This window comes from Amblyomma maculatum, chromosome 1, assembly GCF_055883805.1.
Source record: "Amblyomma maculatum isolate TAMU_Amacu chromosome 1, ASM5588380v1, whole genome shotgun sequence".
Taxonomy (NCBI): Eukaryota; Metazoa; Arthropoda; class Arachnida; order Ixodida; family Ixodidae; genus Amblyomma; species Amblyomma maculatum.
The window spans coordinates 304,720,455-304,741,211 of NC_139344.1; the positions used below are offsets into that span (position 1 = coordinate 304,720,455).

A 20,757-nucleotide genomic window follows, 5' to 3' on the forward strand; every position below is an offset into this window, starting at 1 on the left:
GATAAATCACACTCGTAATGTTTGGAAATACAGTCCACGTACTGGAAAGTCCCACAGAAGGCCGAAGCTGGGACTGCAGAAACGTTCGAATTACACCGCGGCGGCAGGAGCTTATGTCTGTCATTAGGTGCAGATATCAGAAGGCACGCTAACCTCGTTTCACTGCTGAACTGGTAATAGCCTTTGATTTATGTGCTTGCAGCTCTCGAGCCAGAGCTTTTGCCTGTTGGGGGCAGTGGGGACTTTGCATATCTGAATTAGGCGATCTATCAAATCAAGAACGCGCGGTGCATGACCGAACTGCTATTGTCGGCTGCTTAGAAATTATAAATATGCCTCAAATGACGTGTATTACTGTTTTCTCTTGAAAGTGAATGGCTGATTTTATTGAGATAGCAAACGTTTTAAGTAAACTTTAGTTTATCGTCCTCACCTTTCGTTGCTTGACGTACGCACGTGCAGTTCTTACTTACACAGCTGCCGAAAACAGTAGCCTAACGGGCGGTTTCGCTCTAGATCAAAGATAAACACATAGCTGCACTCAATTTCAGCTCTGAGCCGGCAGCTTAGAGCGAGCGGCGTTTTATTTTTTATTGCGAAAGCAATACTAAGATCACTTTTCAGCCGTTCGCGTAGCGCGGCGGTGCACATGAAATGACCTTTTGCGTAACCCCGTGTGACGTCACGCCGAAGAGCTGGGCGACCAACTTGAGCCGTTCGCGAGGGGCGACGGTGCACAGGAAGCGGCGGCCTAACTCCCGGTCTCTCCACGAGGAGCGCCACAGCCGCTGTGACGTCACGCTGAAGAGCTGGGCGACCAACTTGAGCTGTTCTTGAGGGGCGGCGGTGCACAGGAAGCGGCGGCCTAACTCCCGGTCTCTCCACGAGGAGCGCCACAGGTGTTGTGACGTCACGCCGAAGAGCTGGGCGGCCAACTTGAGCCGTTCGCGAGGGGCGGCGGCGCACATGAAGCGGCGGCCTAACTACCGGTCTCTCCACGAGGAGTGCCACAGGTTTTGTGACGTCATATAGTTGTATAAGTAGGCGACCGACTCGTATCGTCTGTGAAAAGAGGCGGTGCACACCACAGTATCGCCACCAGCTACACATTAGCTGAACCTGGGCTTAGCCATGGGTATTGCTTTCGCAACGTTCCGGGCTTAACCAGCTAAGCCTCTGCCAATTTTTTTTTGCCTTTTTCCAGTTTAGATTGGTCAGATCTAAGCTGCTTTGTATTCTGCTATCTTGTTTTGCTTCCTGATTTCGGAGATTACCCTATCGTCACTTTTAAATGACTCGGCGATAACTGATACAATGTAGTTCACTGCGGTGTCTCCCATTAAACAATTTCCCTCGTTATCTTGAATCCGGTCCTGCTTTCTTTGATTCTCTTTACCTAGCCAGCTTATATGGTTCCAAAATTTTCCTGGTCCGCCTCTAAGGCATCGTGTATGTCAGCCATCCAGCGATCGGTGGACTGCTTTATTTTACTTTGGACGAGAGCCTGTACATCAAGTTTCTTTTGTCAATATCATCATCAGGCTGATTATACCCACTGCAGGGTGAAGGCCTCTCCCATATTTCTCCACTTAACCCGATTCTGTGCTAGCTGCATCCACTTGACCCCTGCGAACTTCTTAATCTCATCCGCCCACCTAACTTTCTGCCGCCCCCTGCTACGCTTTCCTTCCCTTGGAATCCAGTTTGTTACCCTCAGCGACCATCGGTTATCCTCTCTTCGCACTACATGTCCTGCCCATGTCCATTTCTTCTTCTTAATTTCTACTAGAATGTCGGTAACTTGAGTTATTTCTCTGACCCACTCTGCACGCTTTCTATCTCTTAATGTTACCCCTACCATTTTTCGTTCCATAGCCCTCTGGGTTGTCCTCAACTTAAGTAGCACTCTCTTGGTTAGCCTCCACGTTTCAGCCCCATAGGTGAGTACAGGCAAGATGCAACTGTTGTATACTTTCCTCTTGAGCGATACCGGTAAGCTGCTAGTCATAATCTGCGAGTACTTGCCAAATGCGCTCCATCCCAATCTTATTCTTCTTGTTATTTCTTTTTCATGGTCCGGATCTGCGGTTACTACCTGTCCTAAGTAGACATATTCGCCTACTATTTCCAGTATTTTGCTACCTAATGTAAACTGCTGTTCCTTCCCGAGGCTGTTGAACATTATCTTAGTCTTCTGCATATTGATTTTCAAGCCTACCTTTCTACTTTTCCTGTCTAGGTCATCAATCATTATTTGCAGTTCATCCCCCGAACTGCTTAGCAAGGCAATGTCATCAGCAAATCGCAGATTACTGAGGTATTCTCCATCTACCCTTATCCCTAACTGCTCCCATTCCAAGTCTCTGAATACTTCCTCTAAACAAGCTGTGAATAGTACTGGGGAGATTGTGTCTCCTTGCCTAACACCTTTCTTTATGGGAATTTTATTACTTGCTTTATACAGAACTGTGGTTGCTGTGCAGCCACTATATATATCGTCCAGCACTTTCACGTACGGCTCGTCTACCCCATGATTTCGCAATGCCTGCATCACCGCCGAGGTTTCAACTGAGTCAAATGCTTTTTCGTAATCAATGAATGCTATGTATAAGGGCTGGTATTATTCCGAGCATTTTTCTACCACCTGATTGATGGTATGAATATGATCGGTAGAAGAGTACCGTTTCCGAAACCCTGCTTGATCCTTTGCTTGATTGCAGTCTAAGGTTGTCCTGATTCTATTAGCGATTACCATAGTAAATACCTTATACGTAACAGACAGTAAGCTGATTGGTCTGTAATTTTTAAGGTCCTTAGAGTCCCCTTTCTTGTGAATGAGGATAATGTTTGCATTCTTCCATGGTTCCGGTACCGTCGATGACACCAGGCACTGCGTATACAGGGTGGCCAGTTTTTCTAGCACGATATCCCCCCCGTCCTTCAGGAAATCTGTAGTTATCTGATCCTCTCCAGCTGATTTCCCCCTTTTCATAGTTTCTAGTGCTTTCTTGACCTCGTCCTTCGTCACTGGTGGAATGTCTGACTGTTTTTCCCTACCGCCAATCTCATTACGGTCCCGACTACTTTGGCTACTGTAGAGATCTGTATAGAACTCCTCGGCTACTTTGACAATCTTTTCCATATTAGTGATGACGTTGCCCGCCTTGTACCTTATCGCATACATCTGGTTTTTGCCTATGCCTAATTTCTTCTTTACCGCTTTAAGGCTTCCCCCGTTCTTTACAGCATGCTCAATTTTCTCCATGTTATACTTCCTTATATCGGCCACCTTGCGCTTATTGATTAGCTTTGATATCTCGGCCAATTCGATCTGGTCTGCTGGATTGGAAGCTTTCATACTCTGGCGTTTCTTAATCAAATCTTTCGTCTCCTTAGACAGCTTACCGGTATCCTCTCTAACTATCCTACCGCCTACTTCTACCGCGCACTCAGTAATGATATCTCTAAAATTATTGTTCCTTGCTTCCAGGGTAATGTCGCCATCCTCAGTTAGAGCTGAATACCTATTCTGTAGCGAGATCCTGAACTCTTCTGCCCTCCCCCTAACCGCTAATTCGTTGATGGGTTTCTTTCTTACTAATCTGTTGCGTTCCTTCTTCAGATTTAGGCTAATTCGGGACCTCACCATCCTGTGGTCACTGCATCGCACTTTCCCGATTACCTCTACATCTTGCATAATGGCGGGGGTTGAACACATTATGAAGTCGATTTCATTTTTAGTCTCTCCGTTAGGACTTTTCCATGTCCATTTCCGGTTCTTCCGTTTATTGAAGAAGGTATTCATGATTCGTAAGTTATTGCGCTCTGCAAACTCAACTAGTAACTCCCCCCTGCTATTCCTAGAACCAATGCCATAGTCACCTACTGCCTTGTCTCCTGCCTGTTTTTTCCGTACCTTGGCATTGAAGTCGCCCATTAGTACAGTATACTGCGTCTTTACTTTTCGCATTGCCGATTCTACATCTTCATAGAAGTTTTCAACTGCCTGGTCATCATAACTACATGTAGGTGCCTAGGCCTGTACAACCTTCAGTTTATACCGCTTATTAAGCCTAATTACGATGCCTGCAACCCTCTCATTAATACTATAGAATTCATCTATATTGCCCGCTATATACTTATTGACAAGGAAACCTACTCCTAGTTGTCGCCTCTCTGGTAAACCTCGATAACACAGTACATGCCCATCCTTCAGGATGGTATATGCCTCATTCGGCCTCCTAACCTCACTAAGCCCTATGACATCCCATGTCATGCCCTCTAGTTCCTCTAACAGCACTGCTAAACTAGCTTCACTAGCTAGGGTTTGAGCATTAAACGTTGCCAGGGTCAGTTTCCAATGGCGGCCTGTCCAGCGGAGCCAGGCTTTCTTAGCACCCCCTGCTGCGTCACAGTTCTGACCGCCGCCGTGGTCAGTTGTTCCGCAGCCGCTGGTGACTGAGGGCCGGGGTTTTATGGAGCTTATCATAGGAGGCTGCGGCCAATTACGGCACCAGGGTGGCGAACTCCTGTTCTGGTGAGGGAGTGCGTTGCCGGAGGTGTTCACCGGCATCAGGTCGCACCCCAAACCTGTGTATGCAATTCCATCGACACGCGGATCTTTTTCTTTTTTTTTTTTTACCGGTGGAGAATTGCGCGGCACCGGGATTTGAGCCCCGGTCCTCTTGCATGCGAGGCGGATGTTCTACCGCTACGCCACCGCTGCACGTTCAATATGTCAATATGTCAATATGATTTCCATTTTTAATCGATTTCCTTCTGAGATACCTGTGGTTTCTTTGCCTCTCGGTGTTCCCTTGAAGCAGCCCATCGTTGTTCACTGGCTTCCCTTATTTCCTTATTCCACCAGCTGCGTGGCTTCCTCTTTCCATTCCAGCGGTTTGCTACTTTAAAGTCTTTAATTTTCCTCCTTGTGAGTAGTTCAACCTGTTCATAATCCCAGTCTTTCATAGGGCTTTTCTCTTCCTCTATGTCTGCTGCTATATGCGCTTTGTGATTGTCATTTTTTTGCGTTTACGTTTTGTCTAAGTTCTATTTCTCTTTTCATCAAGGGCTCCAGCTGCAGACTAATGCGTTTATGATCACTTCGCCGACTACACACCCCTTCTTCATGTATTTCCATTTTCGTGACTTTCCTATAAATTCCTTGAGACATTAGACAGTAGTCAATGGTCGTCTGCCTGTTGCGGAATTGCCACGTGATTTGTCCTCCGCATTTTGTTTCTCTATTTACTATAACTAGGTCGTGTCGCTCAAGGAAAATCTAGCATTAGCTTCCCGTTAAAATCCGCGTAACCATCCAGATCGTCGTTGTGGCCGTTCATGTCCCCCAGCAGAATAATATCGTCCCCGTGTCCAAACGGGCTTATATCGTCACTGAGACATTCAACAAGATCCTTGTTTTCTTGCCTGCATTGGTGTCCTGTTCCTAAATAAACTACCCCTAGGCATGTCCTTATGCCGGAAATGTTCCTGATACCCAGATATGTTCTTTACAAGATGATTTTATTCTTTGCCAGTTTGTTCCGTGGTGTATCACATACCTACCCCTCCGCCCTTTTTTCCAACTCTCGTTCTGTTGCACCCTTCCCAGACGTAGCCTTCACTAAACGGCGGATCTTCTAGATCCCTGAGATGAGTCTCGCAAAGAGCGTACACACCTACTTCGTCATCTTTAAGCTGCTTTTATATCTCTAAACATTTCGCTCTCTTTTTACCTCCTTGCATGTTTATGTAGCTGATCATAGTGTTAAATCTCTTTTTTGTACTTTTCTTTCTCGACCTCCTCTTTGCCATTTTTTGGGGCTGAGCCTCCGTTATTACGCTTTCTTCTGCTTCCCATCTAACTACCTCTCTGCACGGAGTCCTCGCGGACCCCCTAAAAAAGCTATAGCCCTGCCTGCCAATGCGAAAGCCGATCTCTGCTCCACCCTTCTGTTAAAATGAATGCCATCTCGCTGAAAAGCCCTGCCAAAACCTGCTTTATGCACCTCCCTGTTTACCTCAACCACTTCGAAACGCTTCTCCAGGCTTAACTTTCTTATGTCCTGATTAACTGTCTCCACGTCTTTTTCCAGCTTACTGTTCAATTCTAGCACATCAAGTACTGCGCATACAACTATCTGCGCTTGCTGTGTTATCTCCCTGATATTGTCAACTCCCTTAGGTAAACTTTAAACCACTACTGCAGCTTCACCATTTATGACATCGTTTAGCCCCGCGGCTACTATCACCATATTGCGCTCTGCGGAATTTTTCAACAGCCTATTTTTACTCTCTTTCAGCAATGCCCTCATTGTCATCCCTGGTAAGCTTCCAACTAACACTCTCTTATCACCCCTTACACGTTTCAAGATATCTCGCTTGCACCTGCTCATGTTAGAATCTCCGGCAATAAGCAGCTGGGCCTTCTCTCTCCCTCTCCCCACTGTTGGCTCCTGCTTTCGGTTATCTGTGTCCTTCTCTCTCGGATTTTCATTCTTCCTTACGTCTTCCTTTTTTTCCGACTTCTTAGTAGCTGCTTCTAAATAACTCTGTCGGTTCGGATCCGCCTGGCCTACTTTGCTTATGCCTTCCATGCCAGTGCTGGCCCCAGCCACGTGGCCCGCACTTGAATGTCCGTCCTCGTTGGTTCAAAGGACAAAGTCGGCCATTTGTTTTTCCATTAGGGGAAGCTGTCCTAGCAGTTTCTAATCTTCTGCCCTTAAAACACCTGTTTCATTTTCTAAATCATTCACACGAGACACTAAACTGCCCTTTTCTCGTTCAAATCTATCTAGGCGCGCGCTTAGCACGCAACACCGACACAAAACGTCACTGCCTTCCGCTTCATCTACAGAGTCAAAACGCGTTTCCTTGAGATTAACCTGCGCCTCACACTGAGTACACTTTACCTTCTTTTGATTGCACATCTTAAGCATGTATCAACTGCACTGTTTCTACTACGAATTCTCAGAATATACAAACTGAAAAAGGAAGACAGAAAAATGACTAGCAAACACGCGTTAAAATCAATTCTGCGAATGCCAATAGCCTAGAAAAAAAGAATATTTATCTAACTAAAATAGTTAAAAAATGAACGCCGAGAAAACCTAGCTGCCGGCACGAAAAACCAGGCCGACAAAGAGCTAAACCTATTCTTTAGGCTGCACCTAACCTAACTAGCTGAAAATGAAATAAAGTTAATAAAAGAAAGAACGCATCTATTTGACGCTTTCGGAAGATCCCGCTGTTGCCAGTCCGTCCGTTTCCGGTAGCCACGTGCAATCGGAGGAGCGATGGAACGCGCGTCCGCAACACACGGCTGTCAACTGTCAACTCTTTGCTACTGGTTATGCGCTACGGGTTATGCTATAGGGTGCCTCGATGCGCGCCCCTGAGCTTTGCTATACGTATGGTGGCTGTAGGGGGTAGTGTGACGGGCGAGGGTATACGCGCCTTGCTTGGGAGAGTGCGAAACCGCGATGTAAATTCGCGGAGCCGCTAGAGGCGCTGCAGCGCGGCTGGTGTGGAAGATTGGTGGCTTAAAAGCAGAGAAGTGGCATAATGTTAGTAATGTAGAAACAAAAAATTTAATAAATAGAATGGTGGTTTAGTTAACCAATCTAAATCAATAATTAAGATATAGGGAGAAAATGGCTGAGGCTTAGCTTGGTTAAGCCTGGTCAGATGCGAAGCATATTGATTGCTAAACTCGGCTTTCGATGGTTACACTTGGCTAAACTTTTCTTTCCTTGATTACACGTGCTTTTACGTTGCTCGTATCAGTGGAGCATCGTTGTCGCCGAGCCGCATGCCGGGCACGCTCCTTGGCCAAACGTTCTTCCCGCTCTTCTGGGCTCTCTGCAGCACGCCGCAGCCTTCGCTTTTCATTCCACCGATCGGCTGCACTCCCTGGAGGCATCGCCACCGTTTGTGAGGGTCTACTGGAGGCGAGCGCAATCGTCTTCCCTTTATATATAAACCTGCGCTATACCACGTGGTCCGCACAGCGTGCAACCGCAGCCGACGGCGCAAGCCGGTCCCCGTCTCTCCTCTGTCGTGACGTCAGCGTATCACGTGGTGTGACGTCACCATGCCACGTGGTCCGCACGGCGTGCAACCGCAGCCGACGGCGCGAGCCGGTCCCCCGTCTCTCCTCTGTCGTGACGTCAGCGTATCACGTGGTGTGACGTCACCATGCCACGTGGTCCGCACGGCGTGCAACCGCAGCCGACGGCGCGAGCCGGTCCCCCGTCTCTCCTCTGTCGTGACCTCAGCGTATCACGTGGTGTGACGTCACCATACCACGTGGTCCGCACGGCGTGCAACCACAGCCGACGGCGCGAGCTGGACCCCCGTCTCTTCTCTGTCGTGACGTCAGCGTATCACGTGGTGTGACGTAGCATTCCACATTCTTTGCACGGCATGTAACCGTCACGAAGGGCTGTGGTTTACCTCTAGCAATATGCTTCGCATAAAAATGAGCATGATAGCTACTGCTACCACCCCGTTTTAAAGGGGACGCTCCTTTATTCCATCCATCCATGTGCCACGGATGGCCGCAGACGCGACGCGCGGCCGGGCCGCCAGGCGCAGTTGCCTTTGCTTGTTGTTGCGCCCACGTGCGTTCTGTTTCACTCCGTATCTCTTGTTCTCATCAAGATACTCTGTTGGGCGAGTTGGTAAGCATCCATTGTTAATAAAAAAACAGCGCTAACAGGAAGACACAAGACAACATAAAAGGAAGCTATAGGACAAGCGCTAACTCACAATTCTCAGCCTTTAATCCAAGGCCCCGACAAAAACAAATGTGACGAAAACAAAGCTTTCGCTTTTTTGACCAGGTTAGAATTTTGTATCGGCACAAAGAAAAGTTGACGAGAGAACTGGTTGAAGCATATTTTATTTCAAGAGACATTAAGTGCGTCAGCAAGACTTATCTTGCTCTTTATTTTTTAGTGACTTTTCGTTTAGCAGATGAACCCAGGGGTGATTTGAGTGAAAGTTCGTTTTCATCGCATTTGTTTTTGACTGGGCCTTGAATTAAAGAAGGCTGAGTTGTGAGTCAGCGCTTGTTCTGTAGCTTCCTTTTATCTTGTCTTGTGTCTTCCTGTTCGCGCTGTTTTTTATTAACAATGGATCTTGTTCTCGCGTTTCTGTGGGGCTTGAATTTTTATTTATTAAAGTGATATGTAGTATTATACGGGAAGAGCTTGTCATGGCTTCGAAAGCACGAACGTGTTTTGTACCGCGATGCAAAAGTGGATCCCTTTTTCGAGCACCGATGAAAGGAGCGCGGCGAGAAGGAGCTCACTTCAGATTGGTATTAGGATACTTACAATGTAAAGCCAATGGTAGATGATGCTAATTAAGAAAATTTCGATAGTGCAATTCGTTAATTTTGGAGTACTCGAAAAAATAAAAAAGGGAGAAAAGGGGGTTCAAGGATATCAAAATGCTCAAAATGTAAAAGCAATACTTGATGATGCTAATTGAGATTTCGAGCTTATAATTGATCAATCAATTAATAAAAATAACTAATGTTGTAGAAGACCTTGACCTGGGCGATACGTCGTCAACAGTCAGTAGAACGTTCTGTGATCAGTCGTGAGACGTGTCGGCACACGTACGAGCGTCGAAGCGAGCTTCGTTGTCGTTTTCCTTCCTGCCCGTCACGCGCGTTGAACATCCTTGTCGTCGTTCTCTTCAGCAATAGGCGCTGAACATATCAGAGCCCAACACCTGTTTTACAACTTCCCCCGGGCGAAAAGACGCCATCCTGGCGGCTCATGGCGATGTGACGATGGCCGGATCGTAGTAAGGTTTCAGGCGGTTACTGTGTACTATTTCACGATTTCGGCGACGGTGGTCAGTGGATGGCGTGAGGGGTTCGATGAGGTGGTTGACGGGGGATGTTTTCTTGACAATACGGTAGGGGCCCTGATACTTGCTCAGAAGTTTGGATGAAAGGCCGGGACTGGAGGAAGGCACCCATAGCCAGACCAAAGAGTCTGTACGGTAAGTAGGAAGAAGTGCAGTTTGATCTCGGGTGGTTTTCTGCTGTTGCCGGGCGTGAGAAGTGAAGGACCGGGCAAGCTGGCGGCATTCTTCGGCATAAGTTGCAGCTTGTGAAACAGTCGTGAATTCGGAAGAATCCGGTCGGTAAGGGAGAATGGTGTCCATAGTACAAGAGGGCTCACGACCGTACAGGAGTAAGTATGGTGAGAAACCGGTGGTTGCTTGTGTGGCAGAGTTATAAGCGAATGTGACGAATGGAAGAACGCGGTCCCAGTTGGAGTGGTCGGAAGAGACATACATTGCTAGCATGTCGCCCATGGTGCGGTTAAAACGCTCAACCATTCCATTTGTTTGCGGATGGTACGCGGAGGTAGCGCGGTGAACGATTTTGCATTCTTTTAGAAGAGCTTCGACAACTTCAGAAAGGAAAGCGGGACCTCTGTCACTCAGCAATTCTTTGGGAGCCCCGTGGCGAAGAATTAGGTGATGGAGGATGAAGGAGGCAATGTCTTGGGCTGTAGCAGATGTCAAAGGCGCCGTTTCGGCGTAGCGTGTGAGATGATCGATTGCAACTATAATCCAGCGATTGCCTGTTGATGTGCTAGGAAGCGGGCCGTATAGGTCTATTCCAACACGTTCAAAGGGCTGAGCTGGGCAGGTCAGCGGCTGCATAGGAGCGGTGGGTTGGCGAGGTGGGTGTTTTCGGCGCTGACACTCTTGGCAGGACTGGACGAACCGACGAACATAACGGTACATCCCACGCCAGTAGTACCGCTGTCGCAGGCGAGTGAAAGTTTTCAATAAGCCGGCGTGGGCACATTGGGGATCGTCGTGGTAATGGGAGCAAATCACGGAGCGTAGATGGGTCGGAATTACAAGCAGCCACTTTCTACCATCTGGAAGGTAATTCCTACGGTAGAGGAGCTCGTCTCTGATGGCGAAATGGTGAGACTGGCGACGGAGAGTGCGGCAAGGAGGTCTTGAAGCGCGACCAGATAAAAAATCAAGGAGTGAGGCGATTCATGCGTTTTTGCGTTGCTCGGAAGTCATATCGGTGGGCATGTCGGTGGGATGTAGAACGGATATAGCAGGAGTGGCTTCAGACGGCAAGGGAGAACGTGAGAGAGCATCAGCATCAGCATGTTTACGGCCAGAGCGATAGATGACGTTAATGTCGTATTCTTGGAGCTTCAGAGCCCAACGGGCCAGTCGACCAGAAGGATCTTTCAAAGAAGACAGCCAGCAGAGGGAGTGATGATCGGTGACGACATCAAAAGAACGGCCATACAAGTAGGGGCGAAATTTTGCTATTGCCCAGAGAATAGCGAGACACTCTTTCTCGGTGACGGAATAGTTTGCTTCAGCTTTTGTTAGGGTCCGACTTGCGTAAGCGACAACGTACTCATCAAAGCCAGACTTCCGCTGAGCGAGTACTGCGCCGAGGCCGACGCCGCTGGCATCAGTGTGGATTTCCGTGGGAGAAGGGTCGAAATGACGCAGGATTGGCGGAGTCGTCAGAAGGTGGCGGAGTGTCGCGAAGGCATCATCACAGTGCGGAGACCAGGCTAAGAGATCGTGGCTGGACAGAAGCTTGGTGAGAGGGTTGATGATCGTGGCGAAATTGCGAACGAAGCGGCGGAAGTACGAGCAGAGGCCGACGAAGCTGCGGAGTTCTTTCACATTAGTTGGCTTGGGAAATTCTGCCACAGCGCGTAATTTTGCCGGATCGGGAAGAACGCCATCCTTGGAGACATGTCCGAGTATGGTTAGCTGCCGTGCTCCGAAACGGCACTTCTTTAAATTTAATTGGAGGCCAGCGTCGGTGAGGCATCGCAGAACTGTCTCAAGGCGCTGGAGGTGAGATGGAAAATCTGGGGAAAAGATGACAACGTCGTCAAGGTAACAAAGGCAAGTGTGCCATTTGAGCCCTTTGAGTAGGTTGTCCATCATGCGTTCGAATGTGGCAGGGGCATTGCACAGTCCGAATGGCATGACATTAAACTCATAGAGCCCATCGGGTGTGACGAAAGCGGTTTTTGGGCGATCGGCCTCTGCCATCGGCACCTGCCAGTAGCCGGAACGCAGGTCTATTGAAGAAAAGAACTGAGCTCCCTGCAGGCAGTCAAGGGCGTCGTCGATACGAGGTAGAGGATAAACGTCCTTGCGCGTGATCTTGTTCAGTCGGTGGTAATCTATACAGAATCGGATGGAACCGTCTTTTTTCTTGACCAGGACGACCGGAGACGCCCAAGGGCTGTGTGACGGTTGGATTACGTTGCGCTGGAGCATGTCGGTCACCTGTTCGTCAATAATGCGGCGCTCGGCGGCTGAAACACGGTACGGACGCTGGCGCAAAGGGGAATGGGTGCCGGTATCAATACGGTGAGTAACGGTAGTTGTGCGCCCCAACGAATGTTGCTGGGAGTCGAACGAAGCCGCGAAACGTTGTAGGATGGCGACAAGCTGGGCTCGTTGTAAGGGCGTCAGGCCAGCGTCGATGGACAGGTGGAAAACTTCGAGAGATGATGGAGTGGCGACAGGAATAGGTGTTATGGCGCTGATGTGAAGGCTGGCGATAGTATCGCCAAAGGGATAGGTGGGTGTGGAATCGAGCAAAGCAACACTACCCAGTGACTGGCCACGAAGTAAAGTGGTAGGGCAGGGGCAAGGGTTACAAACAAAAATAGCCCTTGAGTTGCGAAAAATTGTGAGCACAGCATGGGGCAGCGACACGGATTTTTGGTCAGCGCATCGTAACGAAGGTGTGTAGATAACAGTGGCGTCGGAAAGAGCAGCACAATAAAGAGGCACAAGCACTGAGGAGAAAGGCGGAACGTCGGTGTCCTCTGCAACGTGCACGGTAGCTGCAGCAGCAGCGGGTGTGTCGAAAAAAGTGTCACTGAGGGGTGATAACTCAAGTTGAGCACGGGCGCAGTCTATTATGGCGTTATGATTGGAGAGGAAGTCCCAACCAAGGATAACGTCGTGTGACGAGCGGGCGAGGACGAGGAATTCTATTGTGTATTGAACGTCGTCGATAACAAGGCGGGCAGTGCAGGCGGCTAATGGTCGAATATCCTGAGCGCTGGCTGTGCGAAGAGAAATTGCAGGAAGCGGCGTCATCACCTTTTTGAGTTTGCGACAGAGGGCGTAATTAAGAACAGAAACGGCTGCGCCAGTGTCTACAAGTGCTTCGACAGGAACTCCCTCGATGAATATGGTAATAATGTTGGCTGGTACGTGAACAGGTCTTGAGTGGTCCCTGATGGCGCAGTTCTTGCCTCCGGAACTGCGGCCGTTAGTTTTCCGTGTTCACGGCTGATTGGCGGCGGAGCATCGGAGAACGGGAACGACGGCCAGGAGAAGGCGAGCGGTGGGAGCGGCGATCGTAACTTGAAGAGGACTGCGGAGGAGGCTCAGGGAACACAGGCGATGGGGACGGAGGAAGATTGTACATCGGTTCACGTGTATAGTCGTAGGGACGAGGGCCCCGATTGCGGCACATGGCCAGCGACTCCACAGGCGTAGCAGATAGGTCGGTTGTCTTGTGTGCGCCAGGGGTTGGAAGGGCGTGGCTGTGGTCGACGGCGGAGAACTGGACGATAAGGTGGGATTGTAGGTTGCTCATTTGGCTGGCGTCCCTGAGGCTCGTATAGGAGGGGAGGCCGGCTGTACACAGGGGCGACAGGGGGTGGTGGCCGCACCAAAACATCAGCGTACGTGAGAGGAGCCGCCACCAACGGCTGCTGAGGAGGTGAAGGCAGAACCTCAGCGACCTGCTCTTGTATGACACGCTGAAGAGTGGGAGTGAGCGGCGGCGCAGGCGCAGGTGCTGGCGGGCAAGTGAAGGTGGACAAGGAAAGCTGGCGTGCGACCTCCTCGCGAACAAATTGTTGAATGTGCTGAATTAGCGACTGCTGGTCCGGGGCACCGTCCCCGGAGAGAGCCAAGCTGGAAAGAGTGGCCTGCTGAAGGCCAGCACGTCGTGTGGAAAGCCGCCTCTTGCGCAGCTCATCGAAGCTTTGGCAGAAGTTTATAACGTCGGACACAGTTTGGGGGTTTTTGGCGACGAGCATCTGGAAGGCGTCATCGTCAATGCCCTCCATAATGTGTCCGATCTTCTCGGCGTCGCTCATGGTAGGGTTTACGCGCTTACAGAGGTCTACAACATCTTCTATAAAACTGGTGAAGTTTTCGCCGGTTTGTTGTGCCCGACTTCGCAAGCGTTGCTCGGCGCGAAGCTTACGTATAGCGGGACGGCCAAAAACTTCGGTCAGGCTGGTCTTGAGAGCCGTCCAGGTATAAATGTCACTCTCATGGTTTCGAAACCATAGATTGGCAACGTCGCTCAGATAGAAAATGACGTTTGTGAGCTTCACGGTGTCGTCCCACTGGTTGTACGCACTTACGCGTTCATAAGACGCCAACCAGTCTTCTACATCCGTGTCATCGGTGCCGCTGAAGATGGCTGGGTCGCGCTGACGCGTTGCACCGGGACAGATGACCGGCGATGGGGTTGGCGGTTGGCTGGCGGTCTCAGGCATCGCGGAAGTGGTAGGCAAAGCTCGGCTGCGAAGCTCCAGGTTGAGGGGATTGCTGGCACCTCCACCACTTGTTGAAGACCTTGACCTGGGCGATACGTCGTCAACAGTCAGTAGAACGTTCTGTGATCAGTCGTGAGACGTGTCGGCACACGTACGAGCGTCGAAGCGAGCTTCGTTGTCGTTTTCCTTCCTGCCCGTCACGCGCGTTGAACATCCTTGTCGTCGTTCTCTTCAGCAATAGGCGCTGAACATATCAGAGCCCAACACCTGTTTTACACTAAATATGAAAATTGCAAAACAATGATGTTCAAAGGTGTCAACATGCTCAGAATGAAAAGGCAATGCTTGATGACGCTAATTAAGAAAATTTAGAGTATGTAATTGATTATTTTAACTGAAAAATGAAAATTGGTAATGTGGTTTCGAAGGTGTCAAAATTCTCAGAATGAAAACCAATGCTTGATGAAGCTCAATAATATATTTAGAGTGTGTAATTGATCAATTAACTCATTACCTGGAAAAATGAAAATTTGAGCAAAGAGGGAATTTAGTCATTTGAATCAGGACTCGCAGCCATAATGCAAGGTAGCATGATTAAGCATTTAACAAAGTAAAATACTGCGAGATGTTTAGTCTGCAAACCATTATCAGTAATCATGAACTGGTAGCCATAACCATAATATATGACTCTTAGTCACTTGCACCTATCATGGCTCAGCACTTAAAGTAGCATACTGAAACGAGTGGAATCTAAAGCGTTGTGCAGTCATGACTCAGTCAATGACTCATGACTCGTATTTTGGTTAATTACAATAAGAAGATTGAGTTTATAGACAAAGGCCCGCAATGAATGCTGCAATCACACTTGATATAAGCTATACCATGATATGACTAAATGTAGCACAAAGTTCAAATATTATTCGCAATTAACTAATTATGGCAATTAACAAAGACCTGAAATTAGTGTACTGGAATTGTACTCAACATAAGCCATCCCATGTTATATGACTTGACGTGTAGACTAAAATTCAAGTTTTAATCACAACTGATCAATGGCAATTAACGAAGACCGGCGATTAGCATATTGCAGTAGTACTAGATATAAGCTATCCCGTGATATACGACCTCAAATTGTAGCTTCAAGTTCAATTGCTAATCATAATTAACTAATCAACAGCTATTAGCAAAGGCCAGCGAATAGTGTATTGTAATCATTATACCTATATATAAGTTATCCTGTGATATATGATTTGACGGTAGCCTAAGTTCAAGTGTTATCAACAATTAATTCAGTTCAGTTTAGTCGTGTCCGACTCTTCGTGACCCTATAGACCATATCACACCACGCTTTCCGGTCTCTCACTATCTTGCTAACATCACATAACTTCATCTGCAGCGCCTCAAGGATGCCATCTAACCATCGCGTCCGCTGCCTACCCCTTCTCCGGTGACCCTCAACCTTTCCCAACATCAAATCTTTCTCCGGCGACTCCTCTCTTCTCATCAGATGACCAAAGTAGGCGAGCTTTAATTTTAGAATTTGACCCTCCAATGAGCAGTCAGGGTTTATGGTCGACAATATCGACTGATTTGATCTTTTGGCAGTCTAAGGAACTCTCAAGAGTCTCCGCCAGCACCACAATTCAAACGCGTCAATTCTTCGGCGGTCACCCTTCTTCACAGTCCAACTTTCGCATCCATACATCACAACTGGAAAGACCATAGCACGAGTTATATGGATCTTGGTTGGCAGACTAATGTCTCTGCTCTTTACTAGGCGGTCAAGGCTAACCATGACTCTCTTTCCCAGAAGCAGGCGTCTCTTAATTTCATGGATACAGTCTCCTTCCGGGGTAATCTTGGAGCCCAAGAAGAGAAAATCTGTCACAACTTCCATTTCTTGTCCCATGATGCTCCAGGACTTGATAGGGCAAGACGCCATGATCTTTGTCTCTTTAATGTTCAGCTGAAGCCCAAATTTCTCGCTCTCTTCTTGTACGCGCATCAGAAGTCTCTTGAGTTCCACTTCACTTTCTGCCATTAAATTGGTATCATTTCCATATCTAACGTTGTTGATACGTTGCTGTACGTGATACGTACAGGCGCCTCGCGGTGTTGAAAATGAGTATTCGCTATGGTCAAGTTGTTTTCTTGACAAAACTCTACTAGCCTCTGCCCAGCTTCATTTGGCTCACCAAGACCGAACTTGCCTGTAATTCCGGATATTTCTTCACTCCCGACCTTAGCATTCCAGTCTCCAATGAGAAGAAGGACGTCTGATGATGGAGTGTTGTCTAAAAAGCATTGCAGGTCAGCATAAAATCTCTCAACGTCAGCTTCTTCAGCAGTAGTGGTTGGTGCATACACTTGGATAACTGTTATGTTGAAAGGGTGACCTTGGATCCGAAGTGAAATCATTCGGTCGTTTTTGGGGTTGTACCCTAGCACTGCTTTGCCCATTCTTCTGTTTACTATGAGAGCGACCCCATTCCTTCTCTCGGGTTCGTGCCCACAATAAAAGACATGATGGTCGCCGGAGTTAAATTCTCCCATTCCGGTCCACTTGAGCTCGCTAATACCCAAGATATCAATGTTCAATCTGTCCATTTCTCGCTTGACGACATCCAGTTTACCTTGCGTCATAGATCTTACATTCCATGTTGCTATGTGATATATCTCTTCGCAACATCGGACTTTCCGGTCGCTTCCCCACACATCCGCCAACTGAGCGTCCTTTTGGCTTTAGCCCAGCCGCTTCATTCGTCCTGGAGCTACTAGGAATCGCCCTTTGTTCATCCCCAGTAACATGTGGGACGCCTTCCAACCTGGGGGGCTCATCTTCCGGCACAATATCATTAATGCTATTGTGACTAGCCATAGGGTTTTCTTGGCAGGAAATACTGGAGTGGGTTGCCATTACCTTCTCCAGTGAATCACATTTTGTCAGAACTCTCTGCCGTGACCTGTCTATCTTGGGTGGCCCTACATAGCAGAGCTCACGACTTCATCGAGTTTCGCAAGCCCCTCCGCCACGACAAGGCAATTAAGGGTTAACAAAGAGCGCGAATTACTGTATTGCAATCATGCCAGACATAAGCTATCCAATGATATATGAGTCGATGCTATAGCCTGAAGTTCAATATTTAATCATAGTTATTTAAATAACGGCAATTAAGACTTGCACTAGTCAAGCGCAATTATACACTCGACGTATGCTATCCAACGATATATGACTTAATGCTATAGTGTGCAATTCATTTTTTAATCGCAATGAGCTAAATAACTATTTAATATTAGCACCTAAAATAACGTTAGTGCAATTATACTCGGCATAAGCTTTCCATGGATATCAAAATTGTAGTATTGTAGCTAAACAAAACGCACCGTACAGCTACTGCGGACACTGTACGCATTCTGTACACGACACTCATCAGCCGAGTAATGCTACGCATTAAAACAATGCGTCGGCGAACGATATTTCCTACTAAGTAATGTCCTTTTGGTTTAATTACAAAGCTGTGATGTTCCCATAAAAAGCACCTAAGGTTCCTAATGCTGCCAAATTCTCCTTTCACCTCAGCCTGGTTCTACGTATACAGAGCGTGCCATTCGTAATCTGGGGACCAAAATGTCGGCCCACCAAGCTTGACGGCCTGGCCAAAATAGGCAAAATGGCAAAATTCTGCATGCCGGGATGGAAAGATTGCGCGGAAGAATAGTACCGTTCGAGGCCTTCGTTCCATCGAGTATCCTGCGCATGTATTATTTCAGACGAAAATCATGTTTAATTTATTAAATGCAGAACTGAAAATTTATCGTAGCTAGTTTTCCAGCCGTACAATTAACATAAGTTCGAATAAGGAGTCTTCCTGACAGACCCGCAGATGAAATGGTTGCCTGCACTCTCTCCAGTGTGCTTATAACTTTGATTATAATACAGCATCTGCACTCTCACAAACTGAAGTGTTACGAACTGACGAGGACTCTCAGCAGACCACTTCGACATACTTTCCCACTGGAGCATACATAGCGGCTAAAAACATCGAGAATCAGTGCGAACAAGAGGCCTGAGAGGGAGAAGACAGCGCGGCGTGCGAAGATCGAGTTTGGCCTGTGGAGGCGGCGTATGTGGCGTCACACGCTCTCTCCTAGTTTTTCATTTTTTGTTTATTTCTCCACGCATTCCATCTCTGCGTGCTTTGTCAGCTTATCTGATAGCTGGTCTCCATTGTATGGTCCGATTAAAAATTTCAGAAAACTAAATGCATCTTTTGCTTTTGTTATTCCCGCCTAAATCTCTTCTTGAGCGTGAAAAAGACATACTGGAGATAAAGTCCAGATTGATTTCCGGCTCTGGTAGCTGTTTTGGTCTGCGGTGTATGACAGTACGAAAAACTGTCATGGGGTGCTGAAGCCCCAAAGCCCTCCCTCTGACTACAGCCCTGCGACTAAGGTGTATCGAGTGACTACAGAGCTGCTCGCGGCCAACGTCCGGCTAGTCAGGCCTTGGTAACTGTACGTGCGATGCTCTTTCTGTAGGCTGTCTGCGTCCCCGCTTTCAGAGCACTTTTATCTGAAAAATTGGTGGAAGACTGACCATTGCACTGTGCATAGAAATTCATCATCATCATCATCATCATCAGCCTGACTATACCCACTGCAGGGCGAAGGCCTCTCCCATATTTCTCCAACTAATACGGCTCTGTGCTAGCTGCATCCACTTGACCCCTGCGAACTTCTTAATAACCTCATCCGCCCACCTAACTTTCTGCCGCCCCCTGCTACGCTTTCCTTCCCTTGGATCTCAGTTTGTTACCCCATCGGTTATCCTCTCTACATGTTCTGCCCATGCATAGAAAGTACTCATATTTTTATGGCGTCCAAAAGAGCGAAGAAGATAAAGCGAACGCGTGAGGCAGAGAATAAAGAATGATCGCTGCGGTCACGTTTTTGATTGCTGTATGAGAGGAGATGATTTAATGAAATCGTTGTAGGTATGTCATTTATTGAACAAATAATGAAATGGAAAAATTCGAAAACGAGGTATTCAAGTATGTCTAAATGCTCAGAATGAAAGTAAGATGCTTGATGATGCTAATTAAAGGGCCACTGTCCAGGGAAGGACCTTTTAAGCAAAGGAGCCTAGTGTTTGGAAAAGGTACCGGAGATAGTCTGTGCAAAATGCTACAGTGACACGCGCGCCGTAAAGCAACGAAAATACAAATCAAAGCTCTCTCATGCTCTCCTTCGGGAAGCCAGCTTCCCCGTTTCCTGCGCTGGCTCGTCGAGTCACAGTTATGACGTACTTCCTGAGAACGACGTCCATTGGTCCGTCTCGCTGACTGACGGGAGAAGGATGGGTGTCTACCGCTCGCTGCGCGCTTTTCCCTCGCCACTGCCAGACAGAATCCAACGGCACGGGCTCCCTCCCCGTTTTTTATTTCGCGCTCGCGAAGTACCACGCCCCACCTCCCGCCAAACGCGGAAGAGGAAGGGGAATCTGTCTTGCGGAGGCTAGACGACCTCGGGCAGGAGAGTGAAAAACCTTTGCGAGGGAACGGAAGGAGAGCATGACAGAATCGGGTGATTGCGGTGGCTGTAACTGCGTCATTAGATACTCTTTTCAAAAACATTTTTCGGCCTTGCGCTCTAGAGGCGAAGTCTCACAGTCACCGGGGAAGCAAATATTTTCAACCGGAGGGTGGACAGTGGGCATTTAAAAGTTTAGAGTGTAGTTGATCAATTATTTGAAATACTTGACAAATATGAAAAATGTATTGGTTCAAACTACAATGTTTGCTGGGGCTATGTGTCGGTGTAAGCAAAAAAGTAAAACATTACAAAAAAGCGATCGTCCGCACGTGAGAAACACCATCACGTTGTACTGTTAACGCCGGTGCTTAACTTTTTTCCCTGCATCCCTGCATGGGTGATTTCTGCTGGGCGGGCCCGTGAGTACGCATACTTTATATATAGCGTGCCAAGAACGAACCAAAAGTTTAACGCGTGCTACCAGCTAGATACAAAATCTTAATTGTTTATATTTTGTTCATTAGATGGAGGCCGCGCCCTATCGAAAAATCCACCAGCACGGATCTGGTGTTTCCACCAGAGCGGATATTCAGACACGGTTTCTGGTGTGCCCGGCCTCGTTTGTTTATTTTGGTGTGTTTCAGACACGGTCTGGTGTGCC

The 20,757-nt window shown here is 47.9% G+C and overlaps 1 protein-coding gene across 3 annotated transcripts in view; it reads left to right on the forward strand.

Annotated features, from left to right (window-relative positions):
* The window catches only part of LOC146206981 (uncharacterized), a 93,010-nt gene that overhangs the window by 20,408 nt on the left and 51,845 nt on the right, over positions 1-20,757 (forward strand). The window lies entirely within an intron of this gene.